Source organism: Peromyscus californicus, unplaced genomic scaffold (genome assembly GCF_007827085.1).
Source record: "Peromyscus californicus insignis strain IS unplaced genomic scaffold, ASM782708v3 Scaffold_4__1_contigs__length_199733344, whole genome shotgun sequence".
In the NCBI taxonomy this organism is placed as follows: domain Eukaryota; kingdom Metazoa; phylum Chordata; class Mammalia; order Rodentia; family Cricetidae; genus Peromyscus; species Peromyscus californicus.
Genome location: NW_026294562.1, coordinates 199,322,018 through 199,348,248, shown reverse-complemented (window position 1 = coordinate 199,348,248; position 26,231 = coordinate 199,322,018). Strand labels below are relative to the sequence as shown.

Here is a 26,231-nt window from a genome sequence, read left to right as displayed (position 1 = left end):
CTTGTCTGGGTGCTCAAGGACAGAGCTTATGCCAGAGGCAATCACTCCTTAGGGCTACACTTCCTCATTTCACCTGGAGTCAGTTGAAACAAAGCTTTTCTCAGAGATGGTTTCTCTGACAGAAAAGAAAGGTTTACTCCTGGATAGTTCTGTTCTGCCCTGGCTTGGGCTCTTTCCCCAGACAGCGTTCTGACTCAGCAGCACAACTGCTTCAGACAGTTCAGCTTTGCTGTTTTCCCAGAAAGGCCCTTACTCTGATAGGAAAGCTTTTTCTCAGATTTCTTTTTGCAGTTGTGGACCTATCAACCCGGGACTTGTAGGAAAGTAGATAACTGTGCCATTCCCACTGGCTTTAGCTTTGTTCATTGGCAATCTTCCCCTGGGTCCTGCACCTTCCTGCCTCAGCTCTGTGCTCCAGGAAGTTTACAACTGCAGGAACCCTACTATCCCTGAAATGCACCCCAACTCAGAGACGCTGGACAGTCACCCCTGGGTTTTTGGTCAGAAGAGAGGATACAATGCAAACAGCTTGCATTGCTTCAGGGGATCTTTGCATTAGGACAATTAGGAGCACCTTTTCATTCTGAAATGCTCACTCAGAAACAAAACCCTTGATGCCTCAGCTCAGCTGTAACTGAAAAGCTTGGCTTTTTTGTTTTTGTCAGGTAAAGTTTCAGGCCCTTTTGGGCTCTCTGTAGCTCTTTACCCACACTCTCCCAAGTGTTTCCCTCAGGGTACTCTGACCCACTGTCTTTTACTAGTTTGAAGAGACAGCTTAGAAGAGGTTTTTAGGAACTTGTCCCTGCCTCCTGCATTGCAGGGAGGATTTTTAAAGCTTGAAAGAACTTGGAGAGGTTTTGCTGTCTTAAGAGGTTTGTTGTTTTCCCTTAGAGCTAATCATAGGTGGTCCCCATACTAATATCTTCAGGTGATTCTAATTTTTTGTCCTTCTGAGAGAGAAAGTTAAAGGCTTTAGTTTTTAAGTTTGAGAGTTTTTGAGGAAGATTAAAGCTTTTTAGAGAGATTTTTTCCCCCAAATTTTCCAAGAAAAGCTTTTAGTTTAAGAGAAAGATTTTTCCCCCCCAGGAGAAAACCAACTTTCCCAAAACTTCCCAACTTTAAACTTTGACTTCTTACACCCCCATTTTGCCTCAGGGAGAAATTACTTTCTCCTGCCGCTTGAATTTAGCATTTCAGCTGTCCCCAGGTCAAAAGCTTCCATAGGAAACCTTTTCTTCCCCATAAGCTCAAAGAGCTTTTTTACTACCCATAAAGCCCAAAGATTTTTTTCCCCCAGTTTGCATTCATAGCCCCCAAAGTTAGAAAATTGAAGAGTTTTTCTGTCTAGTTGCCTTACTTATTTTTTCCTACACAATCTTACACTTCTAAGTTTTTCCTACTCTATTTTGCTACCCTATGCCTTATACTTATTTTTCACAGATAGAAATTGAGAAAGGGATAGAAGATAGAAAATTTTGACAGAAGAGAATTTTGCTGCAGCATTGGACATCCTTCCAGTCCGCTTTCCTTTTCTCTCGAGGATAAAACCCCTGCCTCTCAATAATATATATATATATATAATATATATTTTCCATAACACCAGCATACCTTTCCACTGGCAGGGCTGACTCAGCACTTTCACCAAAAACTCTGTAATAAAACTATTATTTTCCTTTATCTTTAGTACCTATAACTTTGTCTTTAGTCCTCCCCTTTTTTTAAGTCCCCCTTTTTTTCTTTAGTCCTTTTTTTTCTTTTTTCTTTAGTCCCAGTTCATGGTGCCATTCTGTGGGGTGTTTACCCAACCACCCCCACAGTTCCCCAGAGTTTTCTTGAGTGCGAGCAGCAGGAAATATTAGATAGAAGGATTTATTGCAGAGAATATCGTGGAGATAAACAGATATTAAATAAAGGATAGCCTCGAGAGGGCCTGGAACCTATTCCAACGGGCCCTGACTGTCTCTGCCCCAGGGTTTTTATAGAGACGCCAAGGGGTGGAGCAAAAGACCTCCTCCCCTAGCACAGCCAAGTGCAGACCATCTCAGACACCTGCACTCAGGCCCATGGTCCTAATCATCCTCTATGCGGACCTGCTGGGTAAAGCCACAAGGAACCCGAGAATGGGCTCCCACAATCCCTAATGGGCTTGAGGGCCAGACGGCCCAAACAAGTAAAAAAGATACTTTCTGAGAGCCAGCCTGGGTCTGCCTGATAGTCTTAGCAACAGCAGCTGAAACATGATCTGGAGATGAGCTGGACCAATGAGAGGCAGTCATGTCACACCAGCTGATGCATATTCATCAGACCTCCCCCCAGGGTGGGGTGGAGGGTATATAAGGCTTGCCTCTTCCTGAATAAACTGAGCTTGTTGTTTCGACATTCTCCCGGAGTCTGTGTAGTTTGATTCTGTGCCTACTTGGCCCCCACCCCCAAATGGAACAACAGCAAAGGACCCTGCTACAGGCATCAATCTTATATTTTTTTCTAGGTCAACAGGGCTGAGGTAAAGATGAACTTAGATTAACCCCTCACACCTTAATGCTATTAATGACACGTTCATGTGGTTAAATATAAAGCTCAGCACTTAGAACACTTGCTTCTCATCCACAGTGCTGGACTTTGATTCCCATCACCCACAATACAGCTCACCACTGTCTGTACCTTCAGTCACGGGATTAGACAACATAATCTAGTCACCTCTGTTACCTACCATGTACTTGGTATACTCCCTGGAAACATTTATACAATTAAATTAAATTTAATCCTTTTTTTTAGAAAACAGGAACATGAACATAGGTATCTATCTTTTTATCATTTACATATCTGGTGCCCTAAGAGGCCAGAAGAATGCACTAGAACTTCAGGACTGGAAATAGAGGTAATTCTGACAAACCTAATATGGGTGTTAGGAATCACACTTGGGTACCCTAGAGTAGCAATACAACAGAACCAACTCTCCAGGTTCAAAATATTTCATTTTAATGCTGAAAACAAAGATGCCCCACTGCTCCTTCTGTCCTGTCACTTGAAGTTGAAAAAAGTCCCTCTAGATGTTTGTCAAAAGATTCAATGGATGTCTCTCCCTCTGTAAATGGACTCTCTACATTGTTTCTCATTTTGTTTGTTAACACAGTTCTCTTAATGTGAGTAAGGATAACAAAACTTTTGTTGAAACCAGAGTTCAGCCAGATTGTATTAGGAAAATTTCCAAAATTTAAAATATACTTTTACTTTTTGGATTTGTTTTTGAGACAGATATGTTTGCATAGCCATGAATGCCCTGGAATTCATTATGGGGTCCAAGCTGACTTCAGATTCACAGAGATTGGCCCAATACAGTCTCCCAAGTGCTGGGATTACAGTCATGAATCTCTAAGTCCAGGTGAGATATATGTTTTTAAATGACCTATCATTGAATCAGAGAATGAATGGATAAAATAAGATTTGAAAAGGGACCATCATTGTTTTGATGAATCATAATATTTCTTGAAATTCTATAATTTAAATGGGAAATCATTTAATATTTTCTTAATAACTGGTGTAATTTTCTTTGTTTTGTTAATTTAATCTATTTTAAAATGTTTGAACTATGTTTGTATGTATACAGCTGTGCCATGATGAGTATGTAGCAATGAGAAGACAACTTAGAGTTGTCTACTATCTACTTCCCCTATGTGAGTTCTAGTGATGAAACCTAGGTAGTCATTTGGCTGCAAGAGACCTTAATGTTGCTTATTTAGCTGTAACTATTATTGATGTATGTGCTGATGTAAGAGTGTGCATTTGCCACTGCCCAAGTGTAGAAATAAGAGAAAAAAATGAGAGGAGTATTATGTGTCCCTCAGAGATAGAACTCCAGTCATCAGGCTTTAGCAGCAACCAACTTTAATGAATGAGGCAATTCTCTAACATTAAATTGTGATTCTGAGAAATTGTTTTAAACAAATGTTTAGTCTTCATAATAAACAAATTAAAAAAAGTATGATCATATAAATATTTTCATATGCAAAGAGGATTTATTATTTAAATTATCCAATGTTCCTTTATCCTTGTATGAAATTAAGTTTACAATCTGAAAAGAGAACAATAGTTTTTCCATTGTACTATTTCTACTAAACTTATTTGAGCACCACTGAGATGGCTCAGTGGGAAACATCTGTGGTATGCAAGGCTGGAAACCTGACAGTGATCACCATATTAAGAGGAACAAAAGTAGAAACCACAAAGTTGTCTTATATTATTCATATATCTGCCATGGGCCTACAAACCCAAATTCACATTACACACACAACATAAATGTTTGTTACAAAATAAATTTTAGTGCAATTACATTATCTGTCATCTGTCATATCTGTATAATTACCTTAGAAGGCAGTACTTCAAGATGAAATGCCAAATGGTTAACTAATGGGGACAGGGAGAAGAATGGAACATTAAATTATATATATATATATATATATATATATATATATATATATATATATATATATATATATATATATATATATAACATCAAACTATGCTATGAGGTACACATTTGACTGCTGATTATCATACTTTATTATGTCTTTACCAGATAAATAAAAATACTGCTTTGAATATACACATGAGTTAGTTAATGTTTATTATATTCTCTTCCATTAAGCATTTTAACATTAACATCATTAATTTGTGTTAACAAAACAGCACACATTGGCAGTACATAATCTACCTTTGGACTTGTACTCAGGTGGTGGATACATGAGGATCATGAGTTCAAGTTGAATAACAAACAACAAAATCTCAAGGGAATTTTTGAAAATATAAAAAACAAAATCAGAAACAAAAACCTACCACCATTTCACAGACACCATTACTTGATCACACACTGCCTGATATTTAAATAAACAATAGACCACTTAGATGATGGGAATACCACTCTACATATTACAGCAGGAAAAAAAAACATTGCTAAGTAAAAGCACAATAGAAGATGAACAAAAATCACAGAAGGAATATAAAGACCACAAGATAAACTTCACTGAATGGATTTGCCACACATATACTTTAGTATCTATCTCAAATGTTTTAAAATAGAAAACACAATGCAGTGATCTCCACCATTTGTGTTGAGTGAACATGGTGATTTAATTTCTTCAGGGCTACAATGAAAAATAAGTGCAGCATGATATTTTTTCTTGAAGCTGAAGACAACTGTGATGTCTAAAGTCTTTACCAAATCATTTACATGGATAGGGCTTTTCTCTTATGAGTTTGTCCCTATTTTCTGACTTCAAAATGATATAAATAGGCTTTAAAATATTTACAGCAATAAAGACATGGCTGGGCTTTTAAAAAATAATCAATTCACAGGAAAAAAGTCTGATTTTTGACAAATTCCTATAATTCCTGCTCCAAGAAGATTCAAAAGTGGAATGTTTTCAGGAATCAGCATGCATATTCACATACTCACACTGACATCACAAATAAAACAACTCTCTAAACAAACAATTTTTGACTCATGGAACTTTTTCTGTTGTAAGCATACACACCTGTAACACAGGTATTGAGGCATCTAATGGCTTACTTAGAGTTTGTCTTCACCATGAATTTGTTCATGAAACAGAAAGCAAGCATATATGCTTGAAGTCAGAGAAATCAATCTTTCTAAGTTGGTAGTATCATTTGGGAAGTTCTAGGAAATGCTGCCCTACTGGATAAAATATGTCACTGGGGGTAGGCTTTGAAAATTTACATCCACACATCATTTCTGGTTCCCACTCTTTGCTTCATGGTATGGATTAAGTATGTGAGTTGTTAGCTTTCTGCTTTAGCTGCCATGTCTGACACTTGTTGCCATGCCACTTTCATGGTGATGCTGTATCCATCCCTCTAGAACCAAAGGGCAAATTAAACTCTTTTATAATTTGACCTAGACATTATACCACAGCAATAGAAAATGAACTAATACAAACCCTTAAGGTTTTACACCTGACTTAGTTATTGAATACAAGAATAAAATCTTAAAGGGTTTCATTATCATTTAAATTCATAGTGCAAGTGTGATAGCTCTGAAAGGAAAGGTACACTGACTTTTGGAGTCAGGCTATACCTACAGCTGTGAAGGGAATGTATCCTGGATACTACAGCTGTGAGGAGAAAAGAATCTTCACTGTCAGGAAGTCAAGCTACACCTGAAGCTGTGTTCCAGTGGGGAAAGGTAGAATGCAGCAATGATGTTCCTCTACAAAAGAGAGCCATTACAGCTGGGCTCTGCTCCACTCTGTTAAGATAGTTTTCCAGGAGAGATGTCCATTGCTGCTCTGATCCACTCCCCTAAGGGAGTTTCCAAGCAGAGTTGTCCATGGCTTCTCTGCTCTATTCCACTAGGAACTTTCCCAGCAGAGATGTCCCTTTCTTCTCAGCTCCAGCCCAAATTGTTACTTCTATGTTTCCCTCAGGTAAGAGGAAACTGCTGCAAAAATGTAGCAGTCTCCCATAAAAAGTTGTTACTTCTGCTCTGCTCCTTTAAAGGAGTTTGCCAGTAGAGGTGTTCGTTGCTTCTCTGCTCCAATCCAATGAGTTTGTGATTTGCTCCGGTGAAAGGTCTTCACCCAAAACTCATTCAAGAGATTTATTTGTAAAAAAAGGAATCCAGAAGAGTGGCTGCCCTTTACCAGGATGGAAAAGGGCAGCTGCTAACTAAACAGGCGAAGGGCTTATATAGGGCTTTTTAGGGGTAGAGTTTTTTTTAGAGAGATTTTCAGGGTGGGAATTGGTCAGATTTCAATCACTGAGGTTGAACAAGCTCAGAGATTGGCTGGATTCCATGCTCAGGGATTGGTTGATTTGTCACACAGGGAGTGGTTGGTTTTGTGCTCAGCTGGTCAAGGGTAGAGTGTTTCTTTGGCTCTGGTTTCAGGGTCAGGGTGTGCTTCTTTGGCTGCAGTTTCAGGGCCAAAGTGTGTGTCTTTCACTGGCTCTGGCTTCAGGGTCAGGGTTCGTTTCTTTTGCTGGCCCTTTTATCCTATAGATAGGGACTCATAAATTTGGTTTTCCCATGGGTTTGCTAGTGCAAACAATATAAAAATAAACATAATAATGCTTGAACACATTGTTGACATTGTCAATTTTTTTCCACAGAATAAATACTCTTGTGTAACAGATCATAAGTGTGTTGACTAAAGATCTTACCAAATACTTTATAATAAGAAGCCCTCAATATCTTTCACAAGTAGTCAAAGTCTATTGTAATACACAAAGGCTTTGACAGATTGATCACATGCAAAAAGTTTTATTCCTGTTTAAAGTGTAAAACTTTACCTCACTGACCACATTTATAGGGTTTCTTTGCAGTATGATTTTTTTTCTCATGATTTTAAAGATTACCGATATATGCAAAGGCTTTATCACACTGATTATATTCATAGGATTTCTCACCAGTATGTGTTCTTCTATGTATGTGGAAAGTAATCTGTGTAGAGGCTTTAAAACATTGATTTCATTCATAGGGATTCTCTCCAATATGTGTTCTTTTATGCATTTGAAGACTACTTTGACATGCAAAAGCTTCACCACATTTATTACATTTACAGGGTTTCCCTTCAGTATGTGTTCTTTTATACTTTTGAAGACTTCTATGATATATAAAGGTTTTACCACATTAATTACATTGATATAGTTTCTCTCCAAATGTGTTCTTCTATAGAGCTGAAGATGACTAAGAAATGCAAATGCTTTACCACATTAATTGCATTCACAGGGTATCTCTCCACGGTATGTGTTCTTTTATGCAGTTAAAGAATACTATGGTGAGCAAAGGCTTTACCACATTGATTATATTCATATGGTTTCTCTCCAGTTTGTGTTTTTTATGCCTTTGAATGTCATTATAATATGAAAAGGCTTTACCACACTGATTACATGCATAGGATTTCTCTCCAGTGTGTGTTCTTATATGACTTTGAAGATGGTTGTGAGATACAAAGGCTTTATAATATTAAGAATATGCAGTTTTTCCTCAAGTTCAGCTTCTTTCATGCCTGCAAGGATAACTGGCAAATGTAAAAGCTTTATAACATTTAATACACTGTTGAATCTTTAAATGTGTATTAATTAATTTTACAATTTGGTCCAATTGGAAAGAGGAATCAAAGCTTAAGCTTTTATCACTGTGTTTACATTCATGTTGTTCCCCTTCATTAAGGGTTATTTTGCATCTTTGAAGATATCTGTATGGTTAGATCCTTTATTATATGGTTTGCATTTACAAATTTTTTTTCTATATGAGATTCTTCACACATTTGACAAGAACTGGAGAAACTCAGAGCTTGACTACCCTTATTGCATTCATAAATTTTCCTGTACTGTGAGTCACACTACATTTGCTAAGAGAACTAGGACAAACAGTAGTATTTACACAGTCCTAGAACTCATAGAACTTTTCTGCAGTGTGGGTTAGTTGATGTATTAATAAGCAAGCTGGAAAATCAATTACTTGTATACTTGAATCAAATTCAACATGTTTACTGAACACAGGGTCTGCTACATATCTTCTAATTGTTCAGAGAGAGAGAGGTATGTTACATTATTCCATGCCCCTATGCTCATATGGCTTGTATCCAGAGTAACATATGGTATAACTAGTAAAGGAAGAATAACAAAGCTGGAGAGATGACTCAGAGGTTAAGAGCACTGATTGCTCTTCCAGAGGTCCTGAATTCAATTCCCAGCAGTCATATGGTGTCTCACAACCATCTGTAATGAGATCTAGTGCCCTCTTCTGGCTTGCAGTCATACATGCTGTATACATAATAAATAAATGAATCTTAAAAAAAAAGAAAGAAAGGAAGAATAACAAGTAAGTTTTCCACATTTAATTCACAGTTTGACTTTCTGTTTCTTGTAGACTTGTGGTATAGGGATTAAAATTTCTCCACAGCAACAGCCCCTTGACTCTTCACTCAACCTGCCTTTCTCACTACACTTAGTACAGTCAAAACAAGCAAGCATATGAGCAAAATTAGCTTTACTATGGGCTATTTGCTTATTAGAAGGTTTTGGAGATATACTTATCATCTCTTCAGTGTGTAAAACTTTTGTAATATGAGTAGCATGAATTCAATGGATTGACAGTTCTACAGCATAGCCCTCTTGGAGCTATTATTCAAATGGTGATATCTGTTTAGGCATTGTGACCTTGTCTTTTTTTCTTGAAAGAATGCCTTGCAAATGCAATTCACCTACCTGAAATTGAGGTATACAGTTTTGTGAAAATTTAATAATTATTGATGTACTTTAAGTTATGCCTATTTACACTGCTGCTTTTGTTTAAAACTTCCAGGACATATTACAATTTCTTCAGAGTCAAATTTGTATCACCTTGCACAGGAAAATTCCCTTTCATGTCTTCTAGAATTTTCACAACATTCTTCAACATTATGGTCTTCCCAACTGTGTCCTAAAATACAGTACCAAAAAATGTATATTATATTGTTGAAAATTGTGCAAAATTTTAGTTACTATCTTCAGCGGACCTTAGAACCTTGCTTGCTTCATTCACCTCATTCTTCTTTCTCAATCATGTTACAGAAGAGTATCAATAACCAAGGAACAGTTGTCCCCTTATTTTAAAATATGAAGAAAAATACAGTCTTAGCAATAGTAGTGAGGGTTTTTTTTTTACATCTCCAGCATCACATCTGTGTAGAGATTGATTTTGGAAGGATCCAGCAAAGTCCACTCTTCCCAAGTGAAGTTGACATGCACATCATCATATGTCAATGTATTCTAAAATATTCCATACATGTGTACAACAGAAAACATGATAGTGACAACATTGTAAATGTATACTTATTTGACAGAATAGTCATATAATTCTGGCTCACCCCACACTTATTCAATGACATATAGATTGTAATGTAATCACCAAATCATTTTGCAAGCAAACTGAATAGGAAGTTCAACTCTCATTTCTGTACCCTTTCAATGGAATATCACCTTGCAAGAGATATGCCTATTAACAAACAGAGACAAGTAAACAGATCAATAGTACAAAGAAATCATATGAGCAATTACTAACTGCAAAAAAAATAGACAAATTGGGTTATGCCTTTAAAACCAGCACTCAGAAGGCAGAGGCAGGTATGTCTGCCTCTGAGTTGAATGCCAGCCTAATCTATACAATTAGGTCCAGGACATCCATATTAAGGACATATTAAGCCCCTGTTCCCTGTCTTCCATGTAAAAATCAGTCAAACAAATAAAAAAGAAAGAATTCAGAGGTTTTGACTGAATATTCTACAAAGAATTATGGATTTGGGGCTGGAGAGATGGCTCAGAGGTTAAGAGCACTGGCTGCTCTTCCAGAGGACCTGAGTTCAATTCCCAGTACCCACATGGTGGCTCACAACCATCTATAATGAGATCTGGTGCCCTCTTCTGGCCTGCAGGCATACATGCAGGCAAAACACTGTGTACATAATAAATAAATAAATCTTTGCTGGGCAGAGGTGGTGCATGTCTTTAATCCCAGCTCTCGGGAGGCAGAAGCAGGTGGATCTCAGTGAGTTGGAGGCCATCCTGGTCTCCAAAGCGAGTTCCAGGAAAGGTGCAAAGCTACACATAGAAACCCTGTTTCAAAAAAACAATTATGGATTCATTCCAGGTCTGTATTCATCTTCCAGAAACCTAAAGTGTCTCAATTAAAACTCTATCATTAATAAGATTTTACTAAAAGGTACTGTGTGTTTTAATAGTTACAAATAGACAGACAAAAACATTAACAATATATAGGATGATCATAAATAATCAACACAAGGCAGAAGAGATGTCTCAGTATTAAAGAGCTCTTGCTGCTTTTGCATATAGGTGGATTCAATTGCCAGTACTTATATGGGTGATCACAACTACCCATTATTTCAACATCAGGGTTTCTGAGGCCATCTTTTGATCACTGTGATGACCAGGTACCTACATGGTGCATATCCATGTATACAGATAAAATACTCATATTCATTTAAAAACTCAAAACAAACACAACAGGCATGAAGAAGTTCATGTACCTGAACTCAGAAGGCTCAGGCAGTATTAACATCATGAATACATGCCATCCTGGGAAACAGAATGAACCCTCTGCCAAATTTTAAAGTTCAAGATATCAATGAAGCTTAGTTAAACATCATATGTCTGATATGTTCAAAAACCTACCTTCCAAGCCCATCACCCAATAATATAAAAAAATAATGCTGGTCCACTGTTAATCCTAGGACTTGGGATCCACAGTCAAGGGAATTTCTGAGTTTGAGGCCATCCTGGTGTACAGAAGTGTATTTTCAGGACATCCAGGGCTACACAGCCAAACCTTGTCTTCAAAAACAAACAAAATAATTAAAGTATCAGGCTAACATTCTTTCCAAAGACAACATTCTCAGTTTCTACCTAGCAGCAAAGTAACTTTTGTTGTTCCATTTTTTTGTTATAACTTGCTTTTATCCTGCTGTGATTAAATCCTCTAACCAAAAATATCTCAGGCAATGAATGGGTTTATTTGGCTGATTGTATCAGATCACACTCCATTGTTTTGGGAGATTAGGACAGAAACTCAAGCTAACAATTGAAGGCAAAATCCATGGGCCAAGATTGCTCCTGGTTTTCTGTCTTGCTTAGTCAGTGTCTCATTCTCAGTTAGCTCCTTTTTCTATCCCAGGCCCACTTTCTTAGGGATATTGCCATCCTGGGTGGAGGGGCCTTCCCATGCCATCCTAAGTGGAAGAGCCTTCCAACATCAATCATCAATCGACACAATCTCTCACAGACAAAACAGTTTCAAGCTATTATGAATAAAGTGACTTTGAACATAGTTGAGAAACTGTCTTTGTGGTAGAATGGAGAAGCATCTTTTGGGTATATGCTGAGAGTGATAAAGGTGGGTCTTGAGGTAGATTGACTCACAATTTTCTGAGGATTGCATAATGATTTCCACAGTGGCTGTACAGATTTTCACTTGCAAGAGCAATGAATCCCCTTGTTCCATGTCCTTGCCAGCATGAGCAGTCACTTGTGTTATTGATCTTTACCATTTTTACATAAAAATGCATATCAAAGTAGTTTTGATATGCATTTCCCCAATGGCTAAGGATGTTGAACAATTATTCAAGTGTTTTTCAACCACTTTGGATTCCTCTACTGAGAATTCTCTTTAGAGGTGTATCCCATTAGAAATGGATTATTTAGTTTGTTGTCAAGTTTCTTGAATTCTTTTTTTTAAAAATAAGTATAATACTTTTTTCAAAGAACTTTTTCTTTTTAGATTTATTTATTTTTTTATTTATTAAGTATACAGTGTTCTGTCTGCATGTGTCCTTGCTGGCCAGAAGAGGGCACCAGATCTCATTACAGGTGGTTGTGAGCCACCATATGGTTGCTGGGAATTGAACTCAGTACCTCTGGAAGAGCAGTCAGTGCTCTTAACCACTGAGCCATCTCTCCAGCCCCCTTGAATTCTTTATTATCCTGAGTGAGGCAACCCAGAACACATAGACAAACATGGTATGCACTCACTTATAAGTGGATATTAATAGTTAAGTAAAGTATTATCACAGCAACCACAATTAATCACACTACAATCCAGAGATGCAGAGAGGCTAAGTAAAAAGAACAGCTCTAGGGGAGATGTGTGACTCTCCCTTGGAACAGGAAATAGATTTTGTGGGTGCACTGGAGACAGGTTGAGATGAGAATAGGAAGGATCAGGTGAGTAAGGAAGGGACAGAGGGGGAGAAGACAGAGAGAGATAACTGGAATAGGGGAGCTTTTAGCATGTGGCATAGAAAAAGTGTAGTGTAAATTTCCTGGAACCTATACCAATGACCCTAGTGAGGTCTCCAAGTAATTAAGACTACGAAGGCTGAACCAGCCACTTTCTGCAACCACATAAGACTCCCAATGGTGGGACTGGGACACCAAGTCAGCCACAAAGCATGCAACTGACACTTGTCCTGCCTGCAAGATATGCTTGGGCAATGATAACAGGCAACCAGCAAATGAAATTTCCACACTCCCTACATTCCCACAGACACAATCCCCTACCAACCCTTCAGCTGCCACCACTAAAGTCATGTCCCCACCCTCAAATCAGATGGATATCCTCTGCTCAAGTTCAAACCAATCAACCAGAAGAACAGGTAGGCAAACTGAGTCAAAGACTCCCTGCTGGACCAGAGGGCATTCCAGCCATCAGAAATTCATAGACTGCTTGCCTGTAGACCTCCTCCATTATTATAATAACCCCCAACTCTCTCCCCAATCCCACATCCCTCCAAATCTATGCTTTGGACCCTCCAATTTGTGCAGAGAAATATTGCTCAAACAAAGGACACAGCAATTCCTGGTGTCCATGTAGGCCACCTGTCATAGATCTCTCCCACTCTCTCAATACACTCCCCACACTATCACCATACTCCCTCCCCTCTTCCTTCTTGTCCCCCTCAAACATGTGCAGATACTTCCTGAAGGAATATAGGCCATACCTATTGCAAGATTTACAGCCCCCAACTTGGGGTTAGGACCCCTGATCAATCATAGCTCACACAGACCCAAAGACCAGAGAGAAAATGGAAACCAAGGCACAAAACACCCATCTAACAAAGACAAACAAGAGAAATCAGTACCTAGACTCACAGTAACCTCAAATCTAGATGCCTGGATACCAGCATAAGAAAACAATTAGCAACAGCCAGAGCAATATGTCACTACCAGATTCTAGCTATCCTACTACAGCAAGCCCTGAATATTCCAACACAGTTGAAGCACAATTAAGACCACTTTTATAAAGATGATAGAAATTCTCAAAGAGGAAGTGAATGAATCCTTTAAAACAGGGGAAGAATAAATGAAATATTGGAGAAAATGAACAGATTCCTTAAAGAAAGTCAAGAAAAAACAAACAAGCACATATTTAATGGAAATGAATGAATCTGTTCAAGACCTGAAAATGGAAATGGAAGCAATTAAAAACAATGCAAACTGAAGGAATTCTAGAAATGAAAATCTAGGTATTCAAACAGGAAATAATGAAGAAAGTTTTACCCAAAGAATACAAGACATGGAACAGAGAATTTCAGGCTTTGAAGGTATGATACAAGAAATGGATATATCACCAGACAGAGTTGGTGCATGCCTTTAATCCCAGCACTCAGGATGTAGAGCCAGGTGGATATCAGTGAGTTTGAGGCCAGCCTGGTCTACAGAGCAAGATACAGGACAGGCACCAAAACTACACAGAGAAACCCTGTCTCAAACAAACAAACAAACAAAAACAAAAACAAAAACAAAAAAGAAAAAAGAAAGAAAGAAAGAAAGAAAGAAAAAGAAAAGAAAAAGAAAAGAAAAAAGATATGGATATATCAATCAAATAAAATGTTAAATCTAAAAATTTTTTGAAACATAGCATCTAGGAAATCTAGAACACTATGAAAAACCAAAACAAAGAATGTAGAATAGAAGGGAAAAATGTCACCTCAAAGCCTAGAAAATATTTTCAAGAAAATTAATAGTAAAAAATATTCCTAACTAAAAGAAGAACACAGGAGAACATGGCCCATAGAATCAAATAAGCAGGGCTCATAAAGGCTCACAGAGACTGAAACAGCAATCATGGTACCTGCAGGGGTCTGCAGCAGGTCCTCTGAATATATGTGATCATTGTGTAGCTTGGTGTTTTGTGTAACTCTTAACAGTGGGAGTGGGGTTTGTTTTTTTTTTTTTTTGTTTTGTTTTGGTTTGGTTTTTCGAGACAGGGTTTCTGTGTGTAGCTTTGTGCCTTTCCTGGAACTCACTTGGTAGTCCAGGCTGACCTCGAACTCACAGAGATCTGCCTGGCTCTGCCTCCAAAACGCTGGGATTAAAGGCGTGCGCCACCACTGCCTGGCGGGAGTGGGGTTTGTATCTGACTCTTTTGCCTTCTCTTGGAACCCTTTTCTTCCTATTAGGTTGCCTTGTCCAACCTTTATATGAGGGTTTGTGCCTCATCTTATTGTAACTTGTTATACAGGGTTATGCTGATATCCCTGGGATATCTGTCTGTTCTGAAGGAAAATGAAGGATCTAGTGAAGAGTGGAACAGTGGAGAGGACTAGGAGGAGTGGAGGGAGGGAAACTGCAGTTGGGATACATTGTATAAGAGAACAATAAATTTTTTAAAAAGAAAGGAAGAAATGTGGACACAGTGAGGGAAAAAAACAAATCCTGTAGCTCTGGCTCAAAAAGGTGGGGATTCATTCTCTAAGGTCTTAGATAGCTCTATGCATGAAAAATTTTCATACATGTCTCTCCTTTCCTACTTCCCCAGCCTGTATGCAGCTCTCCATGGCAGATGTCTCATAGCTTGGGTATCTCAACATCCTATCATTTTAAAACACAATACTGACTTCATCTTCACAGCTCCATGCAATTAACTCTCACAGTATCTTCACTAGGTTTCTGACTCTGCCCAACATAGATAGGTGCTACAGTGCTGAACTGAAACCACAGAGAAAGAACCTATAACCCATCAATTTAGCATCTTTCTTGTTTCCAGAACAAGTACAACATGGGTTATCCCTCCAAATTGGCTTTTAAGTTGTGGTGGATGCTACCAGGCTTGGACCAGAGTTACAGCAGGTTATATATGAAGTTGCTTCTTTGGATTAGGAAACAAGTTGCCTATTCCTTCCACATATTGAATGCTTAAATGGAAGGAGTCTTACCCTACAGTACCTTCCTAGTGTTCAAATGACAAGGAAAGCCTTCTCTTTAAACAAAACTTGAAATTTTCTGCATCTGCTTCACCACAGGACTGCCATTTGAAACTACCTAGTGCTGTTTTTCTCCATGAAACTGACTTTTCATTCTTTCTACACCACTTGTTTCTTTCTCACTGCAGACCTGAATGAGTCATCAGTAATAAACACACAACAGAATCAATAATTTATGCAAGAATCAGCTAATTACTTTTTAATTCTTCCTTACTCAATTTCTCAGGGAATGGAGAAAACAGGAATTATTTGTGAAAAAATTTTATACAAATGACCTCTAGCCAAATTTTTCATGGAGTCTATTGACCAGTGAAATCCTATGACCTCAAGCTCCACTGTCTGCATTATTTTCAACACTCCCTACAAGATTAGCTGATTAAGCTCTATGTGCAGCTTTCTATGGCTTTTGCCATCAAAAGTCCTAATATCTTACATATTCCTCCAAAAGACAACATTCCCACATTCTACCCAGCAACAAAATCACTTTTCATGTACCACAGTTTGATCTAACTTGCTTGTTTTTAGCTGTGATTCTGTAACCAAATGCATCTCAGGTAATAAACAGGTTTATTTGACTGATATTGCCAGATCACAACTCAAATTGTGGGAACTTAGGATAGAAACTCAAGCTAGGAACTGAAGGCAAAAACCACAAGGAAACTTTCTTTCTTGCATGGTCACTGTCTTCTAATCTAGATCTCTTATCCATCTTAGGCCCACTTGCTTAGGGTATTGAAACCTCAGTGGAAGAATGTTCTCACATCAATCAACAATCAACACAGTTTCTCACAAACATAGTAACTAGCAATTCTCATCTGGGGAGAGCTTCAATTGATGTTCCCTCAGATGACTCTAGGCTAATTCATGTTGACAGCTAAATCTAATTAAGACCAAGATGATAATATATGAGATGATTTTAAAAACACAGAACCAGTATCTTAAACATATCACTTAAGCAACAAAAGCCCAAACATGAAGATAGCAGCTACTGCAAAACACAGATATGTCAAGAAATGAGAAGTGAGGCTCTAGGACCAAGAAGAGGAATCTAAAGCAGTCTCTCCACAGAAACTTCCTAAACTAACAAAAGCTCAAGAAACTCATAATGAAGTTAATTTTCTGAAAAGAAGGTGAAGATCCATCATTTTTCAGAGAAACAACAATAAATTTAGGTGACAATTAATAAAATAAAAAACATAGATGGCACAGTGACCAAATAAGAAAAAAGTCATACCTACAAATATATATCATGGTCCCTTAAACAAGAATAAGGTTCTAATTAAAATTACACCTTAAGAAATCACTGGCCAGCAATAATCCTGTGTACTCCAGTTCTGTCCTCTGCCAATAATGTAAAATAGATTGGACAAAGAAAGTGGTTCCACAAAAATTGGAGATATTCACTTGAAGATTTCTGATGTTTTAACTTTGTAGAAGATAGTTTTGATTACTAAAAGGAACTCATTCACTTACAATAAAGCAAATTTGTTAGGATCACTTAGGCACCATTTGATTTTGTATGGCTGATAATGGCCTGAAATCTACAACAGAGTGAGTGTTGTTGATTGTTTTTGCTTTTTTGGGGGGCCCGCCACCCAGCTGCCAAATAAATCACACACGGAGGATTATTCTTAATTATAAATGTCCAGCATTAGCTTGTCTTGTTTCTTGCCAGCATTTCTTAACTTATCCCATCTACTTTTTCCTCTGGGGTTTTATGTTTCTCTTCTGTAAATTTCACTTTCACTCTTACTTTTTGGCTGGTAGTGTGACTGTGTGGCTGGCCCCAACATCCTCCTCTCCTTGTTCTCTTTCTATTTCTTCTTTAAATGCCACATTTCTTGTTCTATTTATAGTTGCTATGTGCTAGCCCCACCCATCCTTTCCTGCCATTCAGTTCTTTATTTAACCAATTAAGTATTTTAGACAGGCTTTAGAAGTATCACAGCTTCACAGAGTTAAACATATGGAACATAAAAGAATGGAAGACATTTTTCCATTCTTAAACAAATGTTCCACAGCATAAACAAAAGTAACACACTTTAAAATAATATTCTAAGACAAGTGAGGAAATGGAAACTTTTCCAAACCAACTGTAAGATAATAACAGGTTTTTAAAGGAACAGTGTATGATTTGTTTTATATACTTAAAGCAAATTGTTTTGCTCTATTTGCTTTATGAGTCACAAGAACTTGTGAAAACTAGTTTATCCTGACATTTTGTATGTGTTTGTATGTGAGAGAGAATGTTTTCCATGTGTATACATGTGACATACAAGAAAAGGTGTCAGATCGCCTGGATCTGGAGTAGCAAGTGGTTGTAAGCCTCCCAACTTGGATATTGGGATATGTACTCAGGTCATCCCCAAGAAGAATACATGTGGCAACAACTGCCAAGCCACATAGTACTTCTTATCCAATAAAATAAAAGTCTTTCATGGATTAACAACAAAACCTAAATAAGCCAAGAACTAAATAAATGATCCATAAAAACATTATGCATCAATACTAAGAGGTTATGTATGGTAAATTTGCAGCATTAATTGAATACAATCCAAATAAAATTCTCAATAATTTATCATATGATTCCTGATTCCAATGCTACATGCAAAGTGGAAACACTCAGAATGCTCAATAGGATTATGAAAACATAATACACATATTGATACCATGTGATTTCTTTATTTACCACAAAGCTACAATAATCAAGAATGTGTACAACATTTGTGAAAGAATAAAGGGGACAGAAAGAGCCAAGAACAAAAGCAGAAAAGTATAGTCAACTTTTAATCAAAAGACAAAAGGAAACTCAGCCAGGAAAATTGTGATCTTGACCAATGTTTCCCAGCTACTTATAATTCTATGTGTATAGAAATTAACACAGACTACACAAATCCCACAAAATTAGCTCAAAGTGACCATTAAACTGTTATGTTTCTGACATTCCAGCTACTGATATTTCTTTCAAACAGAGAGGCCCCAAATGATAGAGCTCTCTTGGCAAATGGAGATAATTTCATGCTAAGGCTCTGCAAACTCTCATGTCCACTTGTGGGTATCAGGCAAACCCAGTGCCACTGATACCAAATCACAAAACAATGTAGAAGAACAATTCAGTGTCTATTTCCTGGTACATGGGCTATGGCACATGATGTGGAATCTGCCCTTTCCAGCAGCTCAACAACATGCAAATCTGAAATATCTCTGCAGCTCAGAAACTTCTTTTCTCTCCTGGAACTGAGCTTCCCTGAATTAGGTAGTGACTGGTATCAGAAATTTTAAAATATTCTAATAACATACTGCTGAAGGAAGACCCCAACACTTCTTTCTTCCAGTTGCTAAACTATTTGTAACATTTCTGAGACAAACCGGAAAGTAGAGTACAATGCTCAGAACTTCTAGAAACCCTACCTTCAGTTTTCCAATCTGTCTTCCCACTACAACTACACACTAAAAGCAAAGCCTATGTGTGCACACTGAACACCTATATTACAAATACCACAGCCTCCCATAGCCGGGGTGGAAGAGCCTCCCACTCCACACAGAATCTACATTTAGATTGTCTCTCAGAAAAGGGCCACTGCCCAAGTCACCACATGGACCACCAGCACCAGTCTGGCTCATGTTCTATTGCAGTTACAAAAGCTCTAATTGCTGGGTAGAACTGCTCCTCCATCTGAGGTTAGTGTGTTATGAGCCTCCCAATTTGGGTATGGTTATGTGAATTCAGGTCATCCCCAACAAGAATATTTGCTAAGTGACCTGCCCAGCACTCATAATACTTTTTATTCAATAAACTAAAAGTCTTTTACAGATGAACCATGATGCCAACAACAACAAAAGCAAACACAATAAATAAGTAAGATCAAATAAATGATCCCTCAGAAAATGATGCATTAGTATTAAGGTGTTGGGTATGCAGGTAAAACACTATCCACTGCCCCCAAATCCCTTGAAGCCTGCCTAAATATCCCAGACTGCACACCACACACACACACACACACACACACACACACACACACAGCCATCACCCACCCCTGGTTCCATAGCCTGGTCTATAACTTTGGAAGAAGGCTTTCACTTTATCAGAGGCCAGGCCAGATCTAGGATTTCCAGGTGAACTTCAGAAGAATTCAGCTTTGCTGAAGCACATGCTGAATCTAGGGTGCCCAACCATGGCAGCTGTACTTGAGGCCAGGTTCATCCTAGGACCCCAGAGGCCAGGCCAGATCTAGGGACCCCAGTCTGCACCCCCTCCCCTGGGCTCCATATCCTGGTCTAAAACTTTGGAAGAGGACTTCAGTCTTAGCAAAGGCCAGGGTGGATCTAGGGATCCTTCCTTATCCCTCAAAAAACATAGAGGGGACACCCTAATGAACTTGAAGACAATCTAGTCACCAGAACTCTCAGTTGTTTAGGCCGGAAGACCAGAGAGGATAGAGAAACCAAAGAACAAAACACCCATTTAACAAAGGTAAATGTTGGAATCAACACCTAGACCTAACATCACCACAAATCCAGGTGCCTAAGTGCCAGTGTAAGAAGACAATACTAGAAAATGCAACATGGCATGACCAGAACCTATTCTACAACAAGACCTGAACAATCCAACATAACTGAAGTACAAGAAAGTGATCTTAAAATTATTTTATGAAAATTATAGAGGTCTTAAAGAAGATATGAACAAATCCCTTAAGGAAATTGAGGAAAAACAAACAAAAAAATGGAAGTCAATAAATCCCCAAAAGAAATCCAAGAAAAATCAAACACACATTTCAAGACCTAAAAGCAAAAAATAGAAGCAATAAAGAAAACACAAATGTAGAGAATTCTGGAAATGGAAAATCTGGGTAAGTGAACAGGAACTACAGACTCAAGCATCATCAACAGAATAAAGGAGAGGGAAGAGAGAGTCTCAAGCACTGAAGTGACAATAGAGGAAATAGATTCATCAGTCAAAATGTTAAATCTAAAAATTCCTACCACAAAATATCCAGGAAATCTAAGAAACCATGAAAAGATCAAACATAAGAATAATAGGAATAGAGGAAGGAAAAGAAACCATCTCAAAAATCCAAAGAATATACTTAACAAAATCAGAGAAGAAAAATCTAAATAAGGACATGCCTAAAATTTTCCCAACCTAGCTGGGTGGTGGTGGTATATATCTTTAATCCCAGAACTCAGGAGGTAGAGGTAGGCAGATCTCTGTGTGTTTGAGGCCAGCCAGTCTACAGAACAAGTTCCAGGATAGGCTCCAAAGCTACACAAAAAACCCTGTCTCAAAAAACCAAAAAAAAAAAAAAAAAATCACAACCTAAATAAGTACAAGAAGCATATAGAACATCAAATAGATTGAATCAGAAAAGAAAATTTCCTTGCCATATAATAATCAAACACTAAACATACAGAAAAAAGGAGTGTTAAAAGCAGCAAGGGGAAAATGCCAAGTAATATATAAAAGCAGACCTATTAGAATCACAATGGACCTCTTAACAGAGAACCTAAAATCCAGAAGCATTTGGACCAATGCCTTGCAGACTCCAAGAGACTATGAGTGTCAGCCAAGACTACTGTACGCAGCAAAACTGGTAACCATCAAAGATGGAAAAGACAAGATTTAACAAATTCAAATTTAAATAATATCTATCTACAAACCAAGCCCTATACAAGGTACTAGAAGGAAAACTCAACCTCTACGTAGTTAACTACACCCATAAAAACACAGGAAACAGGGAAAAAGATAATTTCACACCAGCAAAACCTAAAGAAGTGAAACACACAGATACATACAGACACACACTACCACCACCACCAACAAAATAACAGGAATTAACAAACATTGGTCATTAATGTCCCTGAATATCAATGGACTCAATTCACCAATAAAAAGACACAGGCTAATGAATTGGATACAATAATTGGATACAATAACAGGATACAATATTCTGCTGCATACAAAAACACACCTTAACATAAAAAAAGGCATTACCTCATAGTAAATAGTTGGAAAAAAATTTTCCAATCAAATGGACCAAAGAAGCAAGATGGTTTAGCTATCCTAATAACTAACAAAATAAACTTTCAATGAAAATTAATCAAAAGAGATGGAGAAGGGCATTGCATATTCATCAAAGGAAAAATCCACCAAGATGATGTCTCAATTCTGAACATCTATGCCCAAAATGTAAGGGCAACCACATATATAAAAGAAACATTAATAAAGTTTAAGTCACTCATAGAGCCCCACACAATAATAGTGGGCCAACTTCAACATTTCTCTCTCACCAATGGACAGATTATGCAGACAGAAACTTAACAGACAAATAATGGAACTAACAAACATTAGGACTCGAATGTATCTCATAGATATTTACAGAACATTTGGATTCGATACCAAACACTGAAGAACTCTCTACTGAGTTACCACTGGGTCAAGGAAGACATAAAGTAGTTAAAGACACCCTAGAAATCAAGGAAAATGATGCACAATGTACCCAAACTTATGGGGGTATAATGAAAGCTGTGTTGAGGAAAGTTCGTAGAGCTAAGTGCCTTAATGTAAATTTTGTAGAGATCCCATACTACTGACTTAACAGCATACCTGAAAGTTCTAGAACAAAAAGAAGACACACCTAAGAAAAGGTGATGGCAGGAAATAAACTGAGGGCTGAAATCAATAGAATAGAAAGAAAGAGTACAATACAAAGAAGCAATAAGAGTTGATTCTTCAAGAAAATCAAAAAAATAAATGAACCCTCATCCAAACTAACCAAAGACAGAGATATAATGTCCAAATAAGCAAAGTCAGAAACTAAACGGGGGACATAACACAGACTTTGAGCAAATACAGAGAACAATAGCACATTTGCATCTCATCTCTATAACAACTCTTGCTACAAATGCTTGGTATTTAATCATTCTCCACATACCAACTAAATGAACATTAGAAAAACCCTCTGAAGGTGATTGCTTTCACTATATTCTGTGTTCTTTCTTCCTTCATTTTCTCTTGCTACTTGTAGTGTAGACAAGATGGCTGGAGCTGTAACATCCACCTTACAAAGGAGATTGCATTAAAGATTAAAATCAGAAAATCAGATAATTTTGAATTTCTAAAATTCCTGCCTCCACTAAGTATCATGGTTACAGGCCTATCCTACCATGCCTGGCTTAGGTGGCTTGACCTTCATTTAGTGAATCATTAGAATGATGGGATAGGGCTGGAGAGATAGCTTAGAGGTTAAGAGCACTGACTGCTCTTCCAGAGGTCCTGAGTTTAATTCTAAGCAACCACATGGTGTCTTGCAAACATCTGTAATAAGATCTGGCACCTTCTTCTGACCTGCAGGCACACATGCAGGCAGAGCTCTGTATGTAATATGAATCTTAAAAGGTCTTATTAATAAAAACAAATCCAGAGCCAGGTATTGGGATGAATGCTGAAAGATCAGAGAAACAGAACTTTCCACAGCTAACCTCACATCGCCAATTCCTCAGCTGATCTCGTTTCTTCAAACTGGAAGCCTCTGTGTCCTCATCCAAATGGATCTCAGCTGAACTGCTGCTCAAAAGCCTAAAAACTTAACCAGTTCTAGTGCCTGGTCCTCACACCTTATACCTTTCTAATTCCTGCCTTCATTTCCTTGGATTAAAGCATGTGTCACCATGCTTGGCTGTTTCCAGTGTGGCTTTAAACTCAGAGATCCAGAATGGATCTGCTAGGATTAAAGGTGTGTGTGCCCCCATTTTCTGGCCTCTATATCTAGTGGCTGTTCTGTTCTCTGACCCCAGATAATATATTGGGAAACACAATATCACCACACACACACACACACACACACACACACACACACACACACACACACACACACATATATATATATAAAATCTTAGCAACAACAACAAAAAAGAATGATGGGATGAGTAAGATAAGCAGTTACCCTGAAGTATATTAAAAAAGCCACTGATCTCCATGAGCTTGGGATTCGCCATCTGTAGAATAATAACAGTGCTCTGGCCTAGTCCCTTGACAAATTATAATACACTCAAAGATAAAAAAAATAATACTGCTCATGGTTGGAAGACAGTGGACTTTAATGCAGGAGGACCACACTTGAGGGGAACCTTCTTCTGTTACTGGAGTTAGGACTAGAACCTGTGTCCTGATTACCCTAACCAGCCAGGCTTAGCCACTCACTCTTATTAAATCAATTAAAGGAATCAAGTTATGCCAGGTGGTGGTGCATGCCTTTAATCCTAACAAATGGGAGTCAGAGGCCAGTTGATCTCTGTACAGAGTACAGTGCATGCCAACATTTTCTCAGGTACACCCCAAGCACTGCTCTATGATATTTGAATCTTGACCTTTCACATCCAAATCTCAATTCCTAACAATTCTTCCAAACTCCTCAGCTCTTTGTACATGTCTGATTACCTTAGCCTTAGAGAGACATCAGTTCAAGTCTCAGGATCTCCTCATAATCTGCATGTCATCTATAGTCACCATCATTCAGGCCTCCTAACTGAAGGTTTTGCAAGCATCAGGGAAACAGAATATGATCCCATCAGACAAGTCAGACTACATACCTGCAAGTTTCTTTTCTCTCTTTACAGGAGCTATAAACTCAAGCAGGGCCACACCTGACATGTGAGCTTCTTGGCTCCAATTGCCCTCTATTTACCACACTGGAGATAAACCCACTCTTGTGGCTTTGGTTAAATGGTCAACCATCTTTTAAAGACTTTTATTGTCAATTTCTCTCATGATTATTCTTTATACTTACCCTCATTTTGTGGAGATTTGGGCTCAGAAAATTCTTTAAGCACCATGTCTAAGTTAGTTTCTGATGGCATCAATCTTATATCTCTTCTGGGTCATGAGGGTTGAGGTAAAGATGAACTTAGATCAGCCATTCACACCTTAATGCTATTAATGGCATGTTCATGGAGGTGAATAGAATGCTCAGCACTTAGAACACTAGATGCTGATCCACAGGGCCTGACTTTGATTCCCAGCACCCAGAAGACAGGTCAGAACTGTCTGTACCCCCAGTGACAGGAATCAGATGCCATCTTTTGATCACCACTGGTATCTAGCAAAGCTCATGCACTTAAATTTCATTCTTTTTAAATTCCTTTTAAAGATAACTGGCACATGAATAAAAGCATTTTTACATTATGGAAACACATACATATCTGTCGTTTTACCACTTGCCTATCTAGTGTCCTAAGAGGCCAGAACAATGCACCAGATCTCCTGGACATGGAAATACAGATAGTTCTGACCAATTTGAAATAGGTGATAGGAATGAAACTTGGGTACCCAAGAGGAGCAGTACTACTGAGCCAACTGTCCAGGTCTCTATGTCATTAGAATGCTGAAGATGAAGATGTCCCACTGCTCCTTCTGTCTCCTATCACTTGAAGGTGGGGAAAGTTCCCTCTACATGGTTGTCAAAGGATTCAATGTATTTCTCTGCCTCTGTGAAAGGACTCTTTAAATTGCTTCTTTATTTCATTGTTAACAGAGTTTTCTTAATATAAGATAACAAAAGCTTTTGTTGAAACCAGTCAGAGGCTAGCCAGATTACATTAGGAAAAGCTCCATAATTTGAGATATGCTTTTTCTTATTGGAATTTTTTTTGAGACAGATATGTCCACAAAGCCATAGCAGTCCTGGAGTTCACTATGGGTATCAAGCTGGCCTCAAACACACAGAGATTGACCAAACACAGTCTCCAAAGTACTGGCATTACAGATATGCACCTCTAAGTCCAGCTGAGGTATGTTTTTAAATGACCTATCACTGAATCAAGAGAATAAAATGATGAAATAAGATTTAAAAGGGGACACTCATTGTTTTGATGAACAGTAATATTTCCTGAAATTCTATAATTTAAATGGGCAAATCATTTAATATGCTCTCAATAATTGGTTTATTGTCTTTGCTTTGTGAATTTCATCCATTTAAAAATGCATGAATTACATTTGTGGTATACACCTGTGTCATGATATGTATGTAGCACTGAGAGGACAACTTACAGGTATCTATTATCTACTCCCCCTTTGTGATTTCTAGTGATGATACCTAGGGGGTCATTTGTCTGTAAGTGACTGCAATGGCACTTATTCAGGTTTAAAAATTATTTCTGTATGTGCTAATGTGAGGGAGTGTGCATATGCCATTATGCAAGTGTGTAGAAATAAGACAAAATCTTGTAAGAATAATATGGGTCACCCAGAAATAGAACTCACGTCATCAGGCTTAGTAGCAACCAACATTAATGAATGAAGAAATTCTCTGGTATTCAATAGTGGTTCTGGGAAAGTGTTATATGCTAATGTTTAGTCCTGAAAAATAAACAAATTTTTAAAAATATATGGTCATATAAATATTTTTATATGCAAAGAGGATTTATTATTCAAACTGTCCTGTGTTTCTCTATCCCTGTATG

The 26,231-nt window shown here is 37.9% G+C and overlaps 1 protein-coding gene across 1 annotated transcript in view; it reads right to left on the bottom strand.

Annotated features, from left to right (window-relative positions):
• Nucleotides 1-4,601: 4,601 nt before the first annotated feature.
• Nucleotides 4,602-26,231, bottom strand: part of LOC128095210 (zinc finger protein 431-like) — a 78,121-nt gene continuing 56,491 nt past the window's right edge. The window contains exons 6-7 of the mRNA XM_052714004.1: nt 11,188-11,346; nt 4,602-9,439 (exon numbers count right to left, since the gene is read on the bottom strand). The gene's annotated coding sequence lies outside the window, so the exon portion shown is untranslated. The remainder of the gene's footprint in view (nt 9,440-11,187; nt 11,347-26,231) is intronic.